Source organism: Camelina sativa, chromosome 4, assembly GCF_000633955.1.
Source record: "Camelina sativa cultivar DH55 chromosome 4, Cs, whole genome shotgun sequence".
Lineage (NCBI taxonomy): Eukaryota > Viridiplantae > Streptophyta > Magnoliopsida > Brassicales > Brassicaceae > Camelina > Camelina sativa.
The window spans coordinates 11,166,976-11,179,681 of NC_025688.1; the positions used below are offsets into that span (position 1 = coordinate 11,166,976).

Here is a 12,706-nt window from a genome sequence, read left to right on the forward strand (position 1 = left end):
TAGATAAGGCTAATGCTAGAGATTATCATGAAGCATGCTAAGAGATTAGATGTTTTGTTGATTTTTGACATTAATGATCTGGTTGTTTAATGTCTGCTTTGATATGTAATAGCTAGTGAGAGCTAGGTCTAAGAAGTATCTTGGCTTGATTGTTATTGTCATGAGAATGGATTAACATGTATTAGAAGATCATTGTCTAGAGATAGCTCATTGTTGATTGAGGTTTGTTGGCCAATTTAGATAACCATAGCTTGAGTCCATCCCATGAATCCATCCTTAAGACCTTTCCTTGTTTATTGATTTTCATGTTTTAAATCCTGTTAATTGATTGTTGTTTGCTATGTTTCAAACATTCGCTCATCAACTCGACCATCCAATCGATCGAGCATCCGATCGAGTGCTTGCTCGAGCTCATTCCAGAATTCCTGTTTTATGTTTTGCATCTTTCTGTTTCATTCCCTGTCTCATTCTAGTTGCATTTCATGTTGCATTCATTTAGTTTCTGTTTAATCCTGTGGCATTACTTGTTTAGCATTAGTATAATTTTTGTTCTTGTTCCTGTTTCATTCTATTACTGCTTTGATCATTCTGTTTACTTTGCATCTAGCATCTTGTTTTAGTAGCTTAACATTATGTATTTCATTATCATCATTAGGTTGTTAGTGACAAACATCCTTTATATTTGGCTTAACTTAGATGAGTTTTCACATCCTGATTGCTTGCATCACACTCATTATGGTTTGCCATCCTTTATGCTACAACTACATAAGGGTAATTGAAACACCTTGCATCCATCTCTATATTCATCATCATATCATATCTCCATCATCACCATACAAAAATACATGTTTCAATTTCTCTTGAAGATCGATTAGCTTTAAGTAAACATTTTTTGACGGGTGAGGTTGAGATAGCTCTTCGAAGTATGGGAAGTTATAAAGTAGCAGGGCCAGATGGATTCCAACCGGTTTTCTATCAAAAGTGTTGGGATGTTGTAGGTGAATCGGTTATACAATTTGTTCTAAGTTTCTTTGAAACGGGTATGTTGCCGGTGGATACAAATGATGTAGTGGTGGTGTTAATTGCTAAGGTTTTAAATCCGGAGAAGATTACTCAGTTTCGCCCTATTAGTTTGTGTAATGTACTGTTTAAAGTTATTACCAAGATGATGGTGGAAAGGCTGAAGCCAGTGATGAACAAGTTGATTGGACCCGCTCAAACAAGCTTTATTTCGGGACGTCTAAGCACGGATAATATCGTCATAGTTCAAGAATTCGTTCACTCTATGCGGAGGAAAAAGGGTAGAAAAGGTTGGATGTTGTTGAAACTAGACCTAGAGAAGGCGTATGATAGAATCCAATGGGATTTCTTAGAGGATACTCTCAATGCGGTAGGATTATCAAATTTGTGGGTTAGGTGGATCATGTAGTGTGTGACAGGACCGTCAATGAGTATTTTTGGAATGGGGAGAGGACTGATGCGTTCAAACCATTGCGAGGATTACAACAAGGGGACCCTTTGTCACCATTTTTGTTTGTACTTTGCTTGGAGAGATTATGTCAATTGATTGAGAAGGCAGTCGAGAACAAGAAATGGAAGCCTATTAAGTTATCTTAGGGTGGTCTGAAGCTCTCCCATATATGTTTTGCTGACGACTTGATTCTCTTTGCAGAGGCATCATTGGCTCAAATACAAGTGATCAGGGGAGTGCTAGAGATGTTTTGTATGACATTTGGGCATAAAGTCAGCTTAGAGAAGTCTAAAATATTCTTTTCTAGTAATGTCTCCCGTGATTTAGGGAGGTTGATAAGTGAGGAAAGTGGGATTAAATCCACTTATGATTTAGGCAAGCACTTAGGTCTGCCAGTCCTACATAAGTGTATCAACAAGGAGACATTTTGTGAGGTTTTGCAGAGGGTGTCCAGTCGGTTATCAGGATGGAAGGGGAGAATGTTAAGTTTTTCGGGCCATATCACACTAACGAAAACGGTATTTTCATCCATCCCGATTCATTCTATGAGCGTTATTAAGTTGCCTGCTTCCACTTTAAAGGAGTTGGATAAAGTTTCAAGGAATTTTCTGTGGAGGAGCTCTATGGAAAACAGGAAGCAGCATCTAGTGGCTTGGGATCGCGTGTGTTTACCTAAAGATGAAGGGGGGTTAGGTAGTCGGAAAGCGGGCAACATGAACAAGGTCCTGGTTGCAAAGGTTGGGTGGCAAGTGTTAAATGATCATGAGAGCTTGTGGGCTCAGGTTTTGAGGAAGAAGTACAAGGTAGGAGGGATCCACGACCATTCCTGGACATCTGTAAAGAGTAATTGGTCGGTATTGTGGCGTAGTTTGTGCTGTGGAATACGAGAGATTATCTATAGGGCGCACAGGTGGGCGCTTGGGGATGGTAGAACAGTTTGTTTTTGGACAGACCGATGGTTGAGTTGTAGCTCTCTTCAAGATATAAATGCAGGGAACTTACCTCTTGATTATGAAGCTGTGATAGTGAGGGAGCTATGGATTGCAGGGAGGAGTTGGAATATTAATCATATTGGTCCGTATGTAACTGACACACAACGACTTGAGTTGGCTTCAATAGTACTAGATAGTTTCATAGGGGTGAAGGACATAATCTCGTGGGGAGGAACAACAGATGGGCAGATTAGTGTAATGTCTGCTTATGATTTTTTGAGTCAAGACTCTACACCAAGGGCTGCCATGGGGATTTTTTATGAGCGTATTTGGCAAGTAACTGTACCTAAGTGGATTCGCGTGTTCCTTTGGCTAATGGACACCAAGTGATCATGACGAACCATGAGCGCTACCGACGACATCTTAGTGATACTGATATTTGTTCCGTCTGTAATGGAGGAGTGGAGACTATTATACATGTGCTTCGTGATTGTCCTGCAATGGAGGGTATATGGACGCGTTTAGTCCCAATGCGGAAGAGACAAGTATTTTTTAGTCAATTTGTATTGGAGTGGCTTTTTACAAAATTGTGTGATGGAGTTAAGTATGGCGAGTATCCATAGGCAACAACATTTGCAATTGGGGTTTGGTGGGGATGGAAATGGAGATGTGGTAATGTCTTTGGGGATAATCGGCTTTGTAAGGACCGGGTGCAGGTCATTAAAGGAATGGTTAAAGAGGTCGTTCAGGCTAGAGCAGTAGGAAGGAGTCAGGGTAGACAGTGATTGAGAGTGGACAGATTGGTCAAATGGGAACTGCCAGGTGTGGGGTGGTATAAGCTGAATACGGATGGGGCGTCTCATGGAAATCTGGGTTTAGCAATGGTGGGTGGTGTGATACGTAATGAGAATGGTGAATGGTGTGGCGTATATGTACAGCTCCGCTTGTGGAACTTTGGGGAGTGTACTATGGCCTCTATGTCCCTTGGGAGAAGAGAACCACACGGTTGGAGTTGGAGGTTGATTCAGAGTTGGTAGTGGGTTACTTAATGACAGGGATATGCGCAACACATCCGCTGTCCTTCATGGTACGGTTGTGCCATGGCTTTCTTACAAAAGACTGGATTGACTGAATTTCTCATGTGTATAGGGAAGTTAATCGTCTTGCTGATAGATTAGCGAACTATGCGTTTTCTTTATGCTTAGGATTTCATGCTTTAGATGTTTTTCCTTTGGATTTGGCATTGATCTTGGATGAAGATGTTGCTGGACAGCCTCAGATAAGAAAAATATGCGTGTAATTGTTTACTTTCCTTTTCTAAATAATACAATAGGGAGATTCCCGCTCTTTTACCAAAAAACAAATCCTACAATATACCGTAGTAACATTTTTGAGTCTTGTGTGTTATATAAAGAAACTAGAATTGACCCGCGCTACGCGCGGGAGTTAGATGAGGGTGGCTATTTCGGTTGTTTTGTTAATTTGTTTTTTGGTTATGTATTTTCCTCTTTCCGTCAGGTTATGTTGTTAGTATGTTTTCTTTTGCTCTATTGTTGGTTTATTTTTTCCTCTATGTTTTTTCAGCTAGTATAATTTAGTCTAATTTTTTTCTCTGGTAGTTAGATTATGGTTTGTTTTGTTTTTTTTTAAAACAATTTTTTTGTATTTTAAATTTTTGTGTGTATCTGGTACTCACTTTCTTTTCTTTGTTTCTATTGTTTTTATATTGTGGTTTTGTTTTTATTTGGTGTTTTTGTTGCATTAAGTAGATTATAGTGAGAAGTTTTACAAATTTGTTAGTAATTAGTTGTGTTTATTTTGAAATTTGGTTTTGTATTTCATGTTTTTAAATTTCCTAAGTATAGGTTTTATTGTATATGTTGATTTTGTGGTTGTAATTGTTTTTTTTTCCTTTTTTTTTGTGTTTGGTTAGATTGATTGTTTATTGTATTTAACTCAATGTGTGAGGATTGTTTGTCAATGCTTTCCTCATTGTCTTACATTGGGATTGTGAGTTTGTTTAGTTTTTAATAATGTTTTCAAATTGCTTACATTAGGCTTTTTGGTGGGTTTTTTATTTTGTTACATTGATTGGGCCAAAATATCCTTTTTGGCCTCAAAATCTAGTGGTCTATTGGGTCAACTGTGGATTTTATTTATTTGAGGATGTTATATTATCTTTATTTGAACCGGAAGGAGTTAATTATCTCTTCAGGCCTAATATTATCTCTATTTGAACGGGAAGGAGTTAATTCATTTTCCGATCTAGAGGACAGTAGAAGGATTGGAGCTCAAAATTTAAACTATCCATTATATCGATGCTGAACAGTATTATTTTCTCGCTTGTTTGGTTGATTTCGCCTTGGCTTCGCATTTCGCTTGTGGGTAATTGGTTCTTCCCTGGTTTCTTCGTTGAACGGAACTGTTAATTCGAGTTGTGTTTTCAAATTATTTAAGTGTCTTCTTACCTTTGATTCTCTAATTAATTAATTGTTACTTTTTGGAGGTCGGTTTTGTTTTTGATTCATTAGGGCCGTTTCTGTTTTTGTTTTGATTAATTGTGATTTCTGTTTTCTCTTTTTTTTTTCTTTTTTTTTTTTTGTTAGTTTTTGTTTGCGCTTATATTGATTTTGAAATAGTTCTGTTTTTGCTCTTTTTTAATAGTTTGGGGGAGCTTTTGTTGGGGGCGATTTTTTTTACAAACATTGATGTTCTGTGGGGAACTAAATGTGGAACTCTTAGTTGAGTATCTGTTTTGTGTTCTAAATGTCTGCATCTTTTACCTTATTTGTGTAAATGGTTGCCAGATTAGGTTAATCCCGTATTTGTTTTGTGACCATGATCATTTGTATTTGTGTTATTTTTTGTCCCCCTGTTTTGATCGGTCTTCCCTTATGTCACATTTTGTGTACACCATCTGCGAAGCTAACGTCGTTGCTTGTATGTTGGTTAACTTCACCATGTCTTTATCAAAGACGACAAAGACCCTGCTGGTTATGCCGTCGTGAACGACCAGCTCCACACGGTATTTTGAAAATTATGACAGAGTGAAGTAGAGAATGGTTAGAAATCAAATGAATGTCTTTAAAAACAAACAATTGAGCTTTGTGTTGTTGTTACTAATATTACTTGACACCTCCAATAGCTGATGTTGAGTGGCACTTGAAGTTATTGTATGCTAGGGACGCCTGCTTCTTCTCCACCCACGCTGAGTTTGTATTTCCGTCACTGTTACATTGAATAAAAATTCAGCTTCCTATAATTAAACAGAATCCAAACAAAATATAATGTTGTTAATTTCACTATTGTTTTATGAAGGGTTTGAGGGTGATAGAAAGATAGAAATTACAGTAATGTTGTTCTTCAACCAAAGATATAAAATAAAATTAATCATAATTTTATTTTATAGTTTTAGCAAATTGTCGTTTCTAATTTATATTCTAGAAATCAAATGGCCTATTTCCTACCTCATCAATTATCATTAGTGTTTTCCTGGACCTCCATAAGATCGATTTTTTTTTTTTTGAGAAACTAGTTGTGGATGCAAAATATTACACCTATCAAGAATTTCAAAAATAATGTTTCCGCTCTGGTTGTCTTTCAGTTTCGCTAATTTTCAAAATGATAATTGGGACTGTGGATGCAGAATATTACTCATCTTATTTTATTTTTGACTTAAATTACTCATTTTATTTTATTCTTGTTTTGTCTTTATATCAAAGGTTATTTGCCATGAGTGCTAGACATTCTAGGTGTAGGACTTTTAATCTACAACTTTTACTTCAGACTTCATACTAATGGTGTGCTGATTTGACAAACTTTGCTGGAAAGGGAAAAGACATGATAGATTGATTTATTGATGTACACATATTTGCATTGCACCTAACAAAAGCACAAGAGATCAAGACTAAAGAATAGTGAACTACTTTGTGTATGCAAACAAAAAAGAATAAAAACAAAGTTTTATTAACTTTATCTTTATGATTTACACATGTACGCAAACAAAAAGAATAAAAATAAATTTTTATATAATTTTTATATGTTTATATAACTTTATGATTTAGGTTCTATCAACTTTATCTTTAATAGAACTGTTACTGTGTGTCATGTGTAATTTTTTTTTGTTCAGCCTAAACATAATATCAACCTTTGTGCTACCCACTAAAAAATTAGGGGCTCACTTGATTCGATTATATGTAAAAATATGTTTTAGTTCATGTAGATGATTAAAGCACTAATAACATATTTTGTAATTAGTTAGGTGATGACACCTTTTTCCCCAAGTTTGATTATTCCAATTGACAAAGATAATATTTTTGTTTTTAATTTATAATTTAAAAAGTATTAGTATACGTACTAACCACAAAATGTTTAGTATACATATAATTTATGTATAAGTATTAGTATACATATAATTTATGTATGTTAACAATTTTATTTAGCGTTTTCGAAGTATATACATACGACATAATGTTTTCAATTTTTTTTTCTTCTAATTATGACCTAAATAAATAGAAACGTAAATAGAGTTAATCTTATTGCTTTTGACTGTACAAGTAGAATCATTAGTTGTTTCTTGTTGGTTGTTATAAATTAATAAAGAATACAGTACGTTTTTCAAACCACAATTCATTCCATATGGAGTGAACGAAACAGTAGGAGACATGGGAACAGCCGTTCCCGACATGCAAGCTGGTCAAAATGATCTGACAAGAATATCCGAAACAGGTTAAGCACACTAAACAGTTGAGGCCACTCTAAATACGAAGATGGAATCCAGTGTTGATTTGGAACCAGAAGAGTTCAAGGATAAATGATCTTTGTTTGAATTTTTTGCATTCATATGTAACAAACTTTTTTTTCTTTTGAACATAATTAAACATTAATTAAAAAAAATTATATATTCGTCTCAACCCTCTTGCTTGAACTAAGCTCTCATTGTAGCTCTAACGAGATTGTTTTTGACGAGAACAGCTAAGTTCTTTAGAACTCTACATTTCTTGTCTTTAACGCTTTTAACTTGCTGCAAAATTTAGCCAGTCCTCTCAAAGAGTTTTTTTTTTGGGGTATGATATGAATATCCACCAAATCGTGTGGTTACCTCATCAGATGAAGGAGATTATTTTGTGTTTACAGTACACGGATTTGCAACGTAAAAATATAGACATTTTCAAATTTCCAAAGATTTGGTGCATTTCCAAATCTCCTTAACGGTTTGAAAATATATGTATTTTCAATTACATGTATATTTGACTGGAGTCCAAATCTCAAAAGTCTTTGGAAGGCAAGAAAGCTAGGATTCTAAAGAACTAAAATGAGAGCTTAGTTCAAAGTGAGAGGTTTGAGAATTGAGACGAATCATTTTTTTTTTTGCTTAAAAAAAATAAACAAGAAACAAGAAACAACTAACAATTCTACTTATACAGCTGAAACCATTAAGATCAACTCTAGAAAAAACCCGCAGAAAATAAAGACCATCCCATGGTTATCATTATTATAGACTAACAGAAGCTTTTTTTTTTTTTTTTTGCAAAAGACTAACAGAAGCTAAAACTCAAATACTTGGCAAAAGCCGAAAGAACAAATAAAACGAAGCTCAATGTATGTTAGTAGGCGCTGGGTTACTAAAAAAGTAACAACACGGACCCTTGTGGATCGAGCTTGAACACCAATAAAGTCTATCTCAAAGAAAGACCAAACTAATTAACTGAAAAGCAAATAAAAGAACCAATTTAAACACACTTGGGGACAATAAATCAGATGAAGATTTCCACTTGATTGGGTATACAGGCGCCATTGCGACTGAACATTTCCCGGTTGGTTCATGGAAGTTGCGTTGGAGCCTAAGGTATCCGCCTTCTCCCCATCCTGGTCCCCATGAATTACGAATAAGCCAGTAGTCTCCTTCGTCTGATGATGTTCCATACCCCACGATTATCACATTATGGTCTCCCCCCAAGTTACTACAGGGTCCTTTATACACACCCTGAGAAAAAACACAAGAAAAACCAAAACGAATATATGATCAAAACTTAGTATTGGGGTTTAAAAACTTAGTATTGGGGTTTAAAAAAAAAAAATTAAATCAAGCATTTTGGTGACAATTTCAATTGAAATTACTGATGTGTAGTCGCTCATGTTTGCTGCTGATATCATAACAGTAATAGGCTGATGAGCAACAGCTTTCTTCAAAGACATCTCATCATTCACTGGAACAACCTCACGGCCATTAATGGTAACAACACGGGTGGTAGGCATCTGCATAATCAAAACAGAGATGAAAAAAAGATTAGTTGAAATTTTAGGTGATTCCCGAAAAAAATAACGAAAAATAAATGATCCCTGATCTCTTCTCCGGTTGAACCAAAAGGTTGTAATGCCAGAGGAATCATTACCACAAAGCATAGAGAGGGAGGTCATACTTAAGCATCTATACCGTAAAATAGATTTTAGACGAAATGCTAAAAGACAAATATGGTAGTATCAAGTTACCAAAATTGAGTCTAAAATAAAAAGATCATCATCTATGTTTGGTTTTTTACAAACCTCAATGGCCTTGCACGCTGCAGTATCATTGCCAGTATAAGGATAAACTTCATCTGTTACTATACCATCGTTACTAACAATAAAGTCAAAAGCCCATACTGCTCCACCTCCAATACATCCAAAGTTGTCGGTCCTGTCACAGTCAAGGAGTTCTTGTTCCGACAAAGATATCAATTATCCGGTTGTGATCTGGTTTATACTTTCCACCGCTCCAGTCGCCGCAAACGCCCAACAGCCTCCTACATATTTATCAATCGCTAATTATATATCTCAACCACAGTGGCAATATAAAATCAAATAATGCCAAGAAAATTGAAAATCATACCACAGTCTCCTTGTGTTTTAACTCGTGGAACCACTGCTCCTCTCTTTCTCCAATCTACTTCATCAGGCAAAATATCTCCTTCTTTGTACTGATACCTCTCCGCTACATCTGATACGCTCTTCTTTTCCATTCTCCCTCCTAAGTAATTAGATCGAAACTCATCAGCTGTCAGGTCCGAAAACTGGTTCAACCCGCGTTGGTAACTCTGGTTCGGATCCGAGTTGTGTTCTTTAATGCGTTTCAAGTTGTCTTTGAAGACTATGAAGCGTCTCTCCTTCTCTCCGATACCGTAATAGTTCTTCCCATTCTCCACAAGCCATTGCTCGTACATCGTCCACTCCGCTTCCTTCTGATGCGACTCTTTTGCTGTGACGACACCGAGAGACAAGGAAATTAGTAACAGTGAAAGGGTCAAAAGAGCTATGGTTGTGAAGCTTATCGCCATTGCTCTTTTGCTTTTCTCTTTCTATAATTATTTTTTTCTTTTCAGTTGATGTTTTCTGCTACTTTTGTTAAGTCAAAATATGTATAGAATATAACATTTTGGTCGTTGAGAGAAGTGGGAGAGAAATATGTAGAGAGATAGTCGGATAGATGTGTTTCTTTGTACTTGGGGTGGCATCATATTTTATTATACTAGATCTGCACTATTATGGGAAGTATAATTTTAAAATGTTTTTTAGGCGTTACTTACGAGAAAACGACATGATAACACTACATGTGATACCATGGACCGGATTAGTTCAACCGCATCGTTTGCGGTTGCAGTTATAGGAAATTGTGGAAGTGGATAGTTGCGGTTTTAAGCGTTATTAAGCGTTTTGAATGACTGATTTAGCGTTTTTAAATGGGTGTATTTACAGGAGTTTTACGACTAGTTGACCAACGGATGCAATAACAGTTAAAACATAATAAATGTAATATATAATTATATAAATGTTTTAAAACACCAATTTTTTTATTAAACTTGATTTATAATTAAAATTTATTAAAAATACTAAAATAATTATTCAGAAAACAAATAAATTTCATATTGAAGCGATAGTTGAGAAGAATTCTTGGTGTTTAGTATTAATATTTTTCATAAATAATTTTATTTTCTTAGATTTTCTGATGAAATTTTATATTTATTTAGATTTTTTTGAACTTAAATGTGCGATATGCCATTAAATTTACATCAAGTTTTCTCGGTTATTGTTTATTGAAATCTTATTTTCTGGTATAATTGTTTATTTTCTAATCTCCTCAATCGTATCCGTACTTCATTTTCTCCCGTCTTTAATGGATAAAATAGTTAGGTAGAAGATATATAAAAAAATATTTCAGTATCATTGATTTATTTTTAATTATAAAAAAAATGTAACCGCAAACGGGAGAACCAATCAACACCTTAGAAGTTCAGAACAATTGATGATTACAAAATTGGTACCTACAGTAAAATAAAGTTGGAACCATAAAATTTTATAAATTTATAAAAATTTATTAATCGATAAATTAATAAAATATTAATTTTATAAAGACATCTTTTCACTTTCATATATTTGAACATTCTCTTTTAAAAATAAAATACTTTTGTTATAATTTTTACTTTTATAAAATTTTCTTAATTTATAATTTTGGCATAATATGATGGATGTCAATAGTTTACTAGATTATTCAGGTGAAAATAATAAATGTTTAGAAGTTCAGAATTTAGAAGAAATCGATGTTACTATCTTTCATGATGAAGTCCAAGAATATATTACAGTATCTTTATAACCAATAACAAGTAAAGAAGCAACTATCGCGCCTATGACATGCCATAATTTTTTTACAATTTGAGAAAACAACACAAATTTTGTTTGATGCAATAAAAGATTATAGATGAGCTCCAATAAGAATACAAATTAAAAAATAGGCAAAAAACAATAGAATCATATTTTATTAAATTTTCTTAGATATATATATATATTTATTTTATATCATTTTTAATTTATAATATTTATGAGACCATATTTTTACATATAATTTTTTTTTTAAGTATTATCTTATTATTTTATTGAATTGTGTCATTTTTTACGCTGATCCAACTCAGAAACGAAAAAAAAAATATTATTTTATAGCAAATATTAGTTTAAAGAATATTAATTTATAGAGGTTCTATTGTATGTACTTATAACATTGTATAGATCTTTTTTTCGGTGCACAATTACATTGATATAATATTTACGATAGTTTGGTGGAATCAAATATTCATACAATGAATTTGTTTGAAAGAGAAAACAAATTCAATTAACAATTATTCTCAAAAACTCGATTCAAAGCTAAAACAAAATAAGAATTGAAATCTCTTGAAAAATAAGTTAGGTTTCTTCTTAAGAAGAATTTTAGAACTAAGGTTTTTGTATTATTCTCATACGGGACAAATTCTCCTATTTATATGAAATAGTTAGGTTACAAAATAAGTAAAACTTCCTTAGGCCAGAAAAAGAAATCTTCCTCTTATGTTCGATCTTGTGTATTTTTATTTTCTATATAGTACGTCGCTTTGAAGATGAAGTTAGCTCGAAGATGAGGTCGGTTTGGAGGCTTTTGTGACCTTTTGCCCACAAACCCATTATTAGGCCTTACTCAAAATCTCCAGGTTTAAGATTATTCGATTTATCCTTGGTTTAAGATCGATATGTTATATATAACAAGTTTCAATGGAAAAAATATATATAAAACTGACACCAGAATTCTCACAGACGTATTAATAATATCCAACTTATATTAACTTTTGCTTTTAATATAAATATTTTTATCAAACAAAAGTGGTTCCATAGTTAAGTGTGGTGATATGATAATTAATTAAACTAGACTCAAGTCTACAAAGAATTTTGGTTCATCCTTCTCTTCTGAACCAATTAGAATGTTCTATTTAATACTTTATTTAAAAATAAATTAAAATTAAATTAAAAAGCAAAAAACATTAAAAAAGCAAATTCTGTATATTTTTATTTAAGGAAAGTTAAATATTGTCTTGGTTTAGATTTTACAGTCAAACAAGATTATATATCGGTTTGGATTTATAAATGAGAATTAAGTTTTAGATTTTACAATTAAAACGAAATTATATGTCGGTATGGGTTTATAAATAAGGTGGTTAGGTTTAAATTTTACAATTAGAACGAAATTATATATCGGTTTGGGTTTACAAATAAGGTGCAATTAGAACGAAATTATATATTGGTTTAGTTTATAAAGAGAAGTTTGGGTTTTTTTATTGAAAAATGATATATATATATATATATATTGTTTTCTTATTTTAATGGAATGAATAAAGAGGTTCAATACTAGAGATGAACCCAAGTATTATCCTGTATCGGTGAAAGTAAATATACATTTTGTATTAAGTATCAACCGGTAACAATGTGTAGCCGTGTAGGATTTTTTTTTTTTTTTTTTTTTTTT

At 33.4% G+C, this 12,706-nt stretch overlaps 1 pseudogene; it reads right to left on the minus strand.

The window, feature by feature from the left end:
- On the minus strand, nucleotides 7,872-9,881 carry LOC104780256 (annotated as a pseudogene).